Here is a 12,127-nt window from a genome sequence, read left to right on the forward strand (position 1 = left end):
GGGTGGGCAGGAATGGCACGCGCCACTTCTAGGGCTGACCCGTAAGAACCACAGCGATCTTCCGTGCTTTTCCTGCTTCTGCCAGAGCACGGCAGCCTTGGAAACCACGTGTTGAAGACGGCAGAGCCACAGGACAGAAGGAACCAGGCCTCCTGGATGCTTACTTGGAGGAAAGCTCTCTATGACCAGAACACACACTGGACTTTCTATATGTGAGAAATAAACATATAGTATGTGAAGTCGCTGAGAATAGGGGGTTCATCTGTTGGTCAGGAAGCATCACCTTAACTAATACAGTAGGTACTATGGGTGGGTACGTCAGAGTTGGCCGATGGCTTTCCCTCCCAATAAGAAGGCTGAGTGCAGAGAATTAACATCGCTCCCCCTACCACCACTGTTGCAGTCCAACTTCCAACAACCTCCGGTTCTGCCACATTACATTTTACCTCCCATTAGCACCTCAACATCCTGGAAAAGTCTCTTGGCCCCCAGAAACAACCCTGCTCACCCTCTACTTCGGCACACTCACGTGCACAGACCAGCTTGAAAAAACACATCCCTTCCCTATTTGAAAATGGTATAAGACAGGAGAACAGGACAGATAAGCTAGTTCATTTCCTTGGTTTCGAAAACACCCCCGGGGCACCCAGCTCCTCAGTCGCTGGAAGCCGATGCGATGCGATGTGGTGGAAAGAACGCGGACTTCTGAGTCACCGAGTTCACCCCTGGGCAAGTCATAAACAACAGAGAGTTCCTGTGAACATCAAACAGAGGTGCCTCTCACAGCACCGGGCTCACAGATGTGCTCAGTAAGTGTCAGCTCCTGGAACACTGCGTGGGGATGACTCCCATCACTTTAAGCTCCAGGTAGCCCAGACCAAACTAAGGCAGAAATTGGTGAATTTTCACAGAGGGTGAGGCCGGCTCATTCTCCCTTTAACCAAGCATCTGCTAAGGTGGGACAGTTAAAAGCATATTTTCCACCAAGTCTCTGCCCAGCACCCCTGGAAGTCGCTCGCCAGGTGAACCTTGGGGTCTGCATGGCACTACATCTCACGTCTTGCTGAAATTGGGCCTCGGGGACTTGAATCCCAGTACGGTAATTAGTCTGGACGATGGAGAGGGATGCTGGGGAAGAGGTGTCGAAGTCATGGCAAAGTGACTTGAAAAGGATTTCTCGCCTCCTTTCTCGCCTCCGCCTGCTCACTGTGTGCACGGCACTGAGCCAGGAGCCCAGGGTGACCGCGGAGCCAGCCGTCCTGCCCAGAGCAGCCCACAACCCAGCTATGTCTGATGGAGTCTGTTTTCCAAAGGACCCCCTTTCTGAAGAACTGCACCATCTGAAGCATTTTTTCAAACCCCCTCTAAAAGGATTCATTGCCCAAGAAAGACTTTTTTGGTTTTTATCTGATTTATCCATATGAAGTCATTCCCCTAAATGTGCACAAATTCAACCACGGTTAGAGCTATATTTGCTTTCACCGGAGAAAACAAATAGCAGTCTCCCTTCTTCCCTTCACATCCTAGGTTCCCAAAGGAATAGTCTAGCCTCGCAGTGCGCACTTCCTCACCTCCCACTCACCCGTCAATCCACCACAGTCTGGTTTCTACTCACACCCGCACGCCACCTCATGCAGCACGCCGACGTCACCACCGGCTCTCTGTTGCTAAATCTGGTCGCCACTTACGGGGCCTTATCTGGCTTGTGCTGTCTCCCCATTTCAGTCTTCTGCAGACTGCTCTCTCTCCACCTGCCCCCGAAAGTGAAGCTTCTGATCTTCACACTCATCTTGCTCTCAAGGACTCAACACTCCTACGGCTCAATCAGCATCTACGTCCTGATGACTCGCCAAGCTGTACGCCCAACACGCATCTCCCTGCTGCATTCTGGGCCCACGTGTCAATGGCATTAGATGTTTCCCCACCACTCTCTTACAGAGACCTCCCCTGCAGTCTGTTTACCTTCCACCTGTTCCTTCTCCTGTCACGCCAGCCTCAGTGAATGGCACCATCTGCACCCAGACCCTCAAGCCAAGTCCGTGGAGTTGACATTCTCTGCCCCTTTCCCTCATTTTATAGAGTCACCCAGCCCTGCCTCCTTGATAGCCTGATCCACTGCCATCTCCCCTCTTTCCTCGGAGGTTCAGGTCCCCACTTGCTCTCACCTGGAACTCTCAAAATCTCATCAATGCCCTTCCTGCCTTGAGATTCACCTCCTTCCAACCCACCAGCCTAGTTCTCAATCTGCTGCCAGACAGAACTGTATATCAAAAATGTACGCTTGGTCAGATTCCATTCCTGTTTAAAATTCTTCAACAGCTGCCTGAAAATCTGCAGGGTGAAGTCCCAACATCTCAGTAGAGCAAAACAAAACCCACGTTCATGATCCAGCCCTTGCCTTACCCATCACCCTCTTCCCAATCCCTCATGCTCTAGACTCAGGAACCACATGCAGTTCCCTGGTGAACTGAGCCCCTTCAGACTTCTGCCCTGCGCCTCTGCCTATGCTGGTCCCTCTGTCTGGAAGGCCCATCCAGACAGTTCACTTGGTGAAAACTGGGTTGTCATTAGAGGCGGAACATCAAAAGTAGCAGAATGTCATGGCTCCCAGTTTGGCCTCTGGAGTCAGGCAGACTGGCTGCAAACCCCAACCCATCACTTACTAGGGGTGTGAGCCCGCATGAGTTACCTAACCTCTTTGAACCTCAGTTTCCTCATCTATAGAATAGGGATAATAATGGTCCGGGACCTGTTGGGTTGAGGATAAAACACAACGACGCCTGGCGAAGAAGTATTCTTAGCTGCATCATTCTTCTTTGAAGCTTCACCTTGCCCTCCCCTCGCCCCCTTCCCACCCTGTACCCTGGGGGAGGTTTGTATTAATATGATGGTTTTACACATACACTATTGCACTGATCTACTTGCAGGCCTGCCTGCCCTACCAGCTGTGGGCTCTGAGGCCAGCGGCTGCATGTCCAGGGCTTGGCACCTGGGCCTCTGGCAATGGTAGATACCCGATAACCACTTGTTTTTGATCAAATCAAATCAAAAGCATCACACAAAATTCAGGATATGTAGTGGCTCGGGTTGCGACTGTAACACCACCACTTTGCTCAGGGCCAGGTCAGCTCTGACCTGAATTACCAAGTGGCTCTCCTAACAATCTCCACTTCCCACCCCCACTTCCCATCTGGCTGGCTTCACCTTCACCTGTTTATAAAGTTCTCTGGGCTCCCTGAACCCCTTGTACAAGTCCAGACTCCCCTGCTGGGCTCATCAGGTCCCCCTACCAGAAAGCTCCCTCCTCATCAGGCTCAATTCCCAAAGGCATCCGGGCCCACCCTGTGCTGCCCCAGATAGGCTGGCCTCTTCTGCACTCACATGGGGTCTCTGCCTTACCTCTCCCACCCCTGTGCAAACCTCGCCCAGCCTCTGAAGCAAAGTCGGCCCCACAGCACTAACTGAAGCTGTGCCCATGGGAGTGGCTCAGTCTATTCAGGGAATCTGATTCGAACTAACAATTGCTGATAAGGGCTGTGGCAGAGGTGAGCACCAAGGTGGGTGGACGCAGAGCGGGAGATGGAGTGACCAAGTGCCTGAGAGAAGCTTCCAGGGAAGGTGGCCCCAGAGCTGGACCTTAAAGGATGAGCTGCAGAGCTCAGGTACAAAAGCTGCCCAACCCTTGCCTGTCTGTCTTTACCACGCATCCTTCTAACTCCCGGAATCTATGCCAAAGCTCACCAAACCTGGGTCGCCGGCAGATTCACCAGGAAGTGTCCAAAAATTCAGCTTCCTGGGCCCACTCCCAAACAGAATCTCAGTAGCCTGAGGTCCAAGAGGAAAAATATTTTTTAACTCCCTGGGGAATTCTGTTGATCAGCCAGGTTTGGGAGCCCCTAGCCACGTTCGCTTCCACCATTCCATTTACTGAGAATCTGCACCGTGCCCAGGGCCTCACAAGGCACTGGGGATACACCAGGTGAACAAGACGTGTCTCCCCATCTTCTGAGAAAGGGGAGAGACACACAGTTACAATGCAGGGGCCACAGAGGGCACAGACCATGCCATCTGGCACTTCATTTAGCCTTGAACCCATAAAATCTTTTGTGCATTAATCTTGTCTGCACAACTAATGTAAAACCTTAACGAAAAGGTAATGTTTTTTTGTTTCTTTTCTATTTCCCAGAGTATTCATGTTAGTTCTGGGTTCTCAGCTGGTCCTCAATTGATATTCAAATGATTCAACTTTTTGTATTATGTCCTTTTTTGACTAATTCACCTGCTGATGAGCTGTTTACTGAGTTTTATCTTTGTAATTCCAGTGCCAGTGTGGTACCTGCTCCCAGCAGGTAGTGAGTATGTGTTTGTCGAATGAATGAATGTTTACCAGTAAAAATCTAGGTCAGGAGGGATGGAACTGCTTCCACTGTACCACCTTTAGAGTTCACTTAAAAGACTTCTAAAGTTTTTGTCTGAATTACAGACCTTCAATTTCAGGATTAATTTCCTGATATACAATTACAGAAGCTTTGCTCTTTCTATGGTCACTAATGTTATTAACAATGTAAATAACACCTTCCTGGATCTCAGCAGTCCCCTGGCCTTGGTACGAATGTGCCAGGGCCAGGGAAGGGGAGATCCTTGTCCATTCCTTCCATTAAGCCGTCCACCCGGCCAGCAGTCCATCTGGCCACACCCCTCACCCCAGTCTCCGCGTAAGGACCTGTAAGGTCCAATGTGTATCAGGGCACTCAGTCTTTATAAGCAGGTATGTACACCTGCATGGACAGGTGAGCCCTGACTGAGTCAGAAATAACTCATGGGCTGTTCAAAGCTTACTGACATGTCAACACACCTGGGGAGCCAGGATCTATGATTTGAATGTAAAATTCCCGATGCTGCAGAGAGGCAGCATACAAAGCAGGGACGCTCATCAGGAGGTTTCTGGGAGACATGTCTGAGTGCAGGACATTCAGCCAGTCAGAGGTGGGCTGGGCAAGCACAGGTAGCCAGAAAAATGGACTCTACCCTGCTCTCGCCAGGGCCAGCATTCCCAGTGGTTTATTGCCGCTACTGACGTTTGCTTTAAGACCTGAAAAAAGGACTTGTAGCCTTGAGCCGATAAGGATCAAAGATCATCTGGCCCTCCCTCCAGGCCCCAGCTTAGGAGATATCTCTATCAGGTAAAAACCAGAGGACTCTTTTCCGAATTATGTGCTGGGTCCTGGAGAGCATGTGGGCAGCTCAGTCTGAGGCCTGTTCACTTCCTTTTTCCTTGCTGGTAATTCATTCATTCATTCATTCAACAGATACTGATTACTATATGCCAGGCCATGTGCTAAATGAATCCAGCTTAACAGTTCTCAGGGACAACCTCGGGGGGGTGACCACACCAGACACCGACAGGGTGAGGCAACTCTGGGAAAGGATTTCTTCCCTTTACCAGGAGGCAGCCCGAGAGCAGCTCTCGGCCCACGGAAAATATGCAGCTATCAGGAGGCACTTCAGATGTGTGAGCAGAAGTGCAAGATAAAGACAGTTCTGGCCCCTTCCTTACTGTGCAGAGGAACCAAAGTCTCCTGGGAATTCTTTTCCCCAAAGATCTATAAAAGCAATTAAGGTTCCAGGCAGTAAATGTAGAAATGCCTCTCTGATAAGATAGGGTAGAACCAGTCCCTAAAATACACTCAGCTGCTGAACTGACTCTTGAGGAGATGATTGGCTTGGCAGGTCGTACGACCGCTGGAGTTTGAAAGTCCCGTGACGTCATCCTGCTTGGTAACGCTTCCGAGGCTACCAGCTGAGAGCAGTGCAGACCTGTGCAGGAGGGTGGCAGAGTCTTAGGAGAAGGATGCCACCTCTCCAGGTGGCACTCGGAGGCCACATTCCTGTGAGCTCAGAGATGCTGGGACAAGTGCTCCAGGACTCAGCACGGGCTTTGACCGCTCGGTGGGTCAAAATGCCCCACTGGCCCCACACTCCAACATCTGGCAGCCCGGGGAGAGCAGCACCGAAGGTGAGGCCAAGCTGATGAATTTTCCGCAGTGACAGAGAGACCGTCTCCCACAGTCCTGATGTAATAAATCTGTGTTGGCTGAAGAAGATGCTGGACTCTTTCCTTGGTATTTGGGCTCATGTTCTGAAAAAAACATTCACTAAAATAAGCAGCAACTGTTCCCAGAAAGGATTTTCTCTCTCCTCATAAAGATTCAAACCCCAGGGGCCACAAGTAGGGACAGTTGATACAAGACCAGGAAACCTTTGACTCCAAATCACTGTCTGGTTTATTGATTTATTGTCCTCCCCACAGAGGACAATTCAGGCTCAAAGTTCAGTTTCCAAAGCTTCGTTCCTCGGGCAGATCTCAGCAAGGAATTTATTAAAGGGGAGGAGGAGAACATTGCCCAAGAGACAAGGGTTGCTGGAGGGTTCTCTCCCTTCACCATTACGCTTTCCACTTTAATGATCTGATATTTTTTTAAAATTCTGGCTCACCCTCATGACAAATAACCCACTTCCTGGATACTTCCACCTTGCAAATATGATCCTTCAAAACAGCTATATATTTCTATTGGTCTTTATTTTTAAGCAGCTTTCTCACCTCGCACCCCCAGCTCCTGCAGAACTATTGTGTGACCCTGTCTGGAATGTGAAACGGTCCCTGAAGAGAAAGTCTGCACAGGAACTCTCAAGGGTGTTTGCTATCAGCTTATTTGGCAAGAGGAATCTGAGACATTTTAAATATGAGCTGTTGGCATGGCCCACCACACCCCGTTCCCTTTGCCCCGTCCAGTCACCTCCACTGGTGCATAAGAGATGTAGAAAATGGACATAAACTGTCTGAAAACAAGCCACGCCCCCTGCCCCCACCAATTTCCTTTCTCTGCAGAGAAAGTACTTCAGATGCCTGGAGGATTCATATCTGGAGAAGCTTTGCTGGTCTCTGCTGCTGAGGTTTCTTTCAATGAATCTCACATAGCCAGCAAGTGTTTTGCAAAGCCTTTGATGGTCTGGTTCCAAACGCCCCTTTTCCTCCCCCAGTTTATCTCTCAATTGAATGTTCCACTCCTTGGATCCTCAGCTAAGAAGAAAAACATGCACACGATTCCTCCTTCCTTCCAAATACCAAATCAGGACCCTTCACGCCACCACACTGTTTCCTTGGAAAACCCTCTGCCTCCTTCTCTGCCTGGAAATCTCCTGTTCATCCTTCAAGACCCAAGTCCCACAGCACCTCCTTGGTGCAGTCTTCCCTGTGTATTGCTCTCTTCTCGGTGCTTCCAGAGCACTCAGTGTGGCTCTCCATAATAACACTTAGCTGGCTGTGACCACATATTATGTATATCTGTCCCACCACCAGGCCAGGCCATGAGCTCCTAGGAGCAAAAGGACTAAGTCTTATTCACCTTGGCATCCCAAGAACCAAGCCCAGGGCCTGGCACTTGAAGGTCCATAATAAATGCTTGATGCTTCAATCAATGCCCGGCCTTTCTCCCCCTAGCCCTCCCTCCTCTGTGCTGAGTGGTCATGTGCAATGCGGACCTAGGAAGGGCTTCAGAGCCAGACACCTGTGTTTGAGCCCTGGCTCCTATGGGACATGGGCAAGTTATTTAACCTATATCTGCCTCGATTTTCTCCTAGATACAACAAATAGCCACACCCACTTCTCAGAAAGCTGCTGTGAGGAACAAACAAGGTGACATATGTAGACCCGGTGCTTGCCCAATGGAAAGAGCCCAAGATGCATTTCCTTGAGCTCAGTCAGAAGTGTGGGGCCAAACGGAGTCCTATAGAAAAAACTGAGTGGTCTCCATTCTGGCTCACATGCCACCAGCACAGCGGTGGGGAAGCCAGCCTCTGAGCCCAAGAGCCCCCCTGAGAGGAAGGGACAGGGCAGGCTGCATTAAATCCATGCCTCTTGCTGGAAGCTCTTAGCACAAGGTCTGCTTAGCAACAAAGCCCCTGTGATTTCTTTCTGAATGGCAAACCCATGAGAGGCCACCACTGCTGAGGCTGGGCCATCATAGCTTTCATTTCCTGTCTCAAATTAATCTTTCACCTAAGACACACCATAAAAAAGAATCATGCTGACTCAACAGCACTAGGTTGCTAAGTACGAGTCAAACAGCCTGCACACGAGAAGCCTCCATGCTGTTGCACCCGAGTTTTATTAGGCCTCGATAAATAATGAGGTGGAAACAGCAGGGGCCCTGCTAACACCTCAGACGTTCAAATTCAGGGTCAAAGAGAGAAGTAGAAGGTGTGACAGCTGAGTCCACATGGGGAGCCAACATGGCACTGGGGAAAGAGACATCTGTTGGCAGGAGACTCGCTTCCACCTCACTCCTACCCCTAGCTTCCCTTATGGGCCAGGTTAAGCCACGTCTCTGGGCCTCAGTTTCTTTACTCACACTTGGGAGAACTGGAGTAGATGAACTGTAACCTGGCAGCTATAAATCTTAGAAACAAAGCCAACTTCCCTAACCCTTCCCCTTTTTCTGTTGTTGTGCATCTGAAACGTCTCTCATCTCTCCCTGAGCAGTCTTCTACCAACACTACTCCCTTTATTTCTCCAGAGTGTCTGGTCACCCCTGACCACAAAGCCTGGCCAAACTTGGGGCCATATTCTTAAGAATATGTTTACTACCCTCTGGTCAAACAACTCAATAGGGTCCTGTACCCTGGGGTATTAGGAACTTAAATATCCCAATAACCTCTAATTCAACTCCCCTCCCACACCAACCTTCACTCCTTAGATCTCCAACACTCTCAAAAAGTTAGACTTTTCCCCATGCTGCTTGATCGGAGACTAGGGCAGGGACAGGCAGTTCTTATGTGCACTCTGCATATCTCAGGGTGGGGCAGCAGAGAGGTGGGAAAGCTACAAAGGCCAGGAAGAAAGTGCTTACGGAAGCAATCTCCCGTAGCATGAGGAGAGGTGAACTGGAGGAGAAGACAGTGCTAATCACGAGGACAAACTGAGGGTGGGCACTAAAGACCACAGAAGTCTAGGAGATGTCTTTAAGATGCCACCAAGCCTCCACTCCTTCCTTACTTCTTTAATAAGAAATCTGAGGGCAGGTAAAGTTCTGTGACTTGCCCAAGGCCACGCAGCCAAGCTGTGGACAGCCCACACTAGGTTGTGGGTCTTTTGGTCTCTGCCCACTCTTTTTTCCACTCTACTCTGTTGACCTCAAGAGTCTAATGAGGCCAGCTGGGTTCCCTGGAAACTCTAAGAAACATGACTCGTGTCACTCAGGGAAACAGCAGACCCAGCAGATACCTTGATAGCGGCCTCTCCGATCCCATGCGTTCCTTCCCAATTTGACCTCGTTTTCTTGTTCTTTCTGCAGCCCTTGCTACAAAACCTTGGGAAGTTCAGAGGTGAGAAGGGAGAGGTGGGCCTCCCTATCTCTACTGAATCCTAAATATCTAAGATAACCCACAACTGTCCCTCTTCCTCAGTCTAGAGAAAGTTGGTTGGGGAAGGGTAGGAGGAGGAAAAACATCAGGTTAACCAACTGGAAGGCTGACCTGTTTAGGCCAGGGTATTATTCGTGGGCAATTAGATGGGTCATCTGAAGGTTTGTGACAACAAACAATAGGCTCTGCCTCTGCCAGCGACCTTTCAAACATCAGCGTTTGACAGAGTTTCTCAGCACCGGGAACCGGAAGCACCGAGTCAAAGATTCAAGGAATTAATTATTCAGCGGGCATGACCCAGTTCCCAGAGGTGAGGCTGGGTGAGAAGAGAAAGCACCAGGTCCTTATCACGGCAAGAAACTCAAATACTTCACGGGGTAGTGTTCTCTTTGCTGCCAAAGCAGATCCATTTATGGTGCAGAGTGGCCAAAATATAAAAGTCAAAGGAAAAAGAAGGTCAAATTTCACTCATTCAACAAATGTTTACTGAGCCTCTCTAAGTCCCAGGCCCTCCAGGGATTTGCATATGGTTGGAGTTCAGCAGAAGAGAGAGATCTCGGAATCTTTAAACAAGAGGCCTGGGCTGGGTCCCAGCTCAGCCCTTAGAGAGCGACATCACCTTGGGCAGGTTACAGCTTGTCCAGGGCAAATCTCTCATCTGTAAAATGGGAGTCAGTCCACCTGCCTGATTATGAAGATGAAATGATCTTTATAAAATATAAAGCGCAATGTAAATACGAGGTGTAAACAATAATGATATAACACGACACACTTTCCCTGCTCTAGAAAAGTGTATAATCTGGAAACGTTTTAGAAAATAATCCAAGGTACCTATTTGGCAAGCATCGCATTCTCTGTAATTTAGGCAAATTGTATGCTTCAATCTGCCAATGGAGATGGAGGCGGCGGTCAGTCCCAGTCTCCCAGTCCAAGAAGTTGCAAGGAGGGGTGGAGGAAACAGAAAGAGTCTCCAGGCCCTGCCTGGCCCTGGGCAAGCCTCGACTGGACGCATGAGCCAGGAGAGACCCAAGCATGCAAGGGGGAACCGAACAACGGGACAGGTACGTGGTCAATCAGAAACAGAGCAGAACAAAAATTCATTTGCGCGCAATAGGAATGAGCCCCCCAGAATGGCACACACGTCCCTCCCCACACACATTTCAGACGATTCTGGAATTCACAGTTCATTGCCGGAGCCTCATCTGTGGACGCGGTCTGCATTCTGGGTTTCTCCTGAGTGGGGAAGACTCTCAGGCCGCAGCAGACTGGCCGGTCAGGGCCTCTCTGCCCTAGTCCTTCCCCAGACACTAACAATCACAACTCCTGGAGCAGCTGTCCCTAGATGCAGTCAACTCCTTCTCATCCTGCTGTCCCGACTCTCAACACAGACTCCTCATCCTCACGTGGGTCCTGGGTGCCCACCAGGCCAGCCTCCAAATGCTCAGACGTGCCTGCCGGCTGCCCTCCGGTGGGGCCGCCACATACGCTTGGCTTCTTGGATTGGGGCCTGATGCCCCCCTTCCCTCTCTCCCTCCCTCCCTCCCTCCCTCCCACAGCTAAACCCAGCTCCTTCGAGGCCCTGCCAGGCTCACAGGTCCAGGGACGCCCCTGGAGAGCAGGGCCAGTTTCACTCGCCCCTCTGTTCCCTCTAACTCATGACTTTCTGTAAGGTCTTCACCCTCCTGTAAATGTAGATTTATGGTCCTAAAATGTTCTCTGATTGCTGTATACAGAAGGGAGGCAGAGGAGGAGGAGGGAGGGAGGAGGAGTGGAAAGAATGCTACCCTGGAAGCCCAGGGCCTGTGTTTCACTTCTCCATTTGACACGAGTTAGTTCTGTAACCTTGAGAAAGTATCTTCAGGTCAGGCCTCCGTTTCCCTGTTTGGTAATGAGGGGTTTGCTCTAAATAACCTTTCTAATTATAAAGTTTGGCATCACAGAAACTAGACTAGCCTGGGACACAGCAGGCATGCGTCCTGGTCCTTGTTAGCCTACAACCTGGGACAGGTTATCTGACTGCTCACTCCATGCCTAGAAAATAAATGCAGATAACATGACTACCCCTCCTGGGGTGCAAGGCGCCCATGAAATACTGTCTGTGACAGAGCTTCATGGACTGCAAAGCCCTGATCGAACCTCAGGGTTCACTCAGCTGTTGACCACCTGCACCATGCCTGGTACCGTGCCTGCCGGGAGGGGCTGCCGGCTCAGGCAGGAAGGGTGGAGGACGGCTCCTTGCCCTCAAGGCTCCCACAGCAGGTAGGCGAGACGGGCAGGTGGACAAACCCCAACTCAGCTGGTGGTGGACCTGAAGTATGAACAAAGCGCTATGAGAGTGCAAGGAAGAGGCGCCAGCCCAGAGGGAACAGCTTGCCCTGGACATGGTGAGCTGTGCCAGGACGGTGGGACTGGAGCCTGGGCATAGGGGAGGGGCAGAAAACACGGCTGGACAGCAAGGCTGAGGTCCCACTGGAGGGGGCCTTGCAGGCCAGCAGGAGAGTGAGGGTCAGGTGTGGCTTTGAGGGGGTCCCCGGCAGCACTGCAGAGGACAGAGCAGAGAGGGCCGAGAGTGGAGCCAGGAGAGGGGCAGGGAGGCTCTTATCGTGCAACAGTCCAGGAAGGTGACTGTGGAAAGCCAGGCCATCGCTGATTCCTGCCTGCACCAGGCCTTCAAGACCGTAAGGCTCCACAAACCTCTGTATCT

At 50.7% G+C, this 12,127-nt stretch overlaps 1 protein-coding gene across 3 annotated transcripts in view; it reads right to left on the minus strand.

The window, feature by feature from the left end:
* MICAL2 (microtubule associated monooxygenase, calponin and LIM domain containing 2) overlaps positions 1-12,127 on the minus strand; it is a 150,975-nt gene that overhangs the window by 112,975 nt on the left and 25,873 nt on the right. The gene's annotated exons all lie outside the window — the stretch shown is intronic.

The sequence above is a fragment of the Propithecus coquereli genome, unplaced genomic scaffold (genome assembly GCF_000956105.1).
Source record: "Propithecus coquereli isolate 6110/MARCELLA unplaced genomic scaffold, Pcoq_1.0 Scaffold44, whole genome shotgun sequence".
Classification (NCBI taxonomy): domain Eukaryota; kingdom Metazoa; phylum Chordata; class Mammalia; order Primates; family Indriidae; genus Propithecus; species Propithecus coquereli.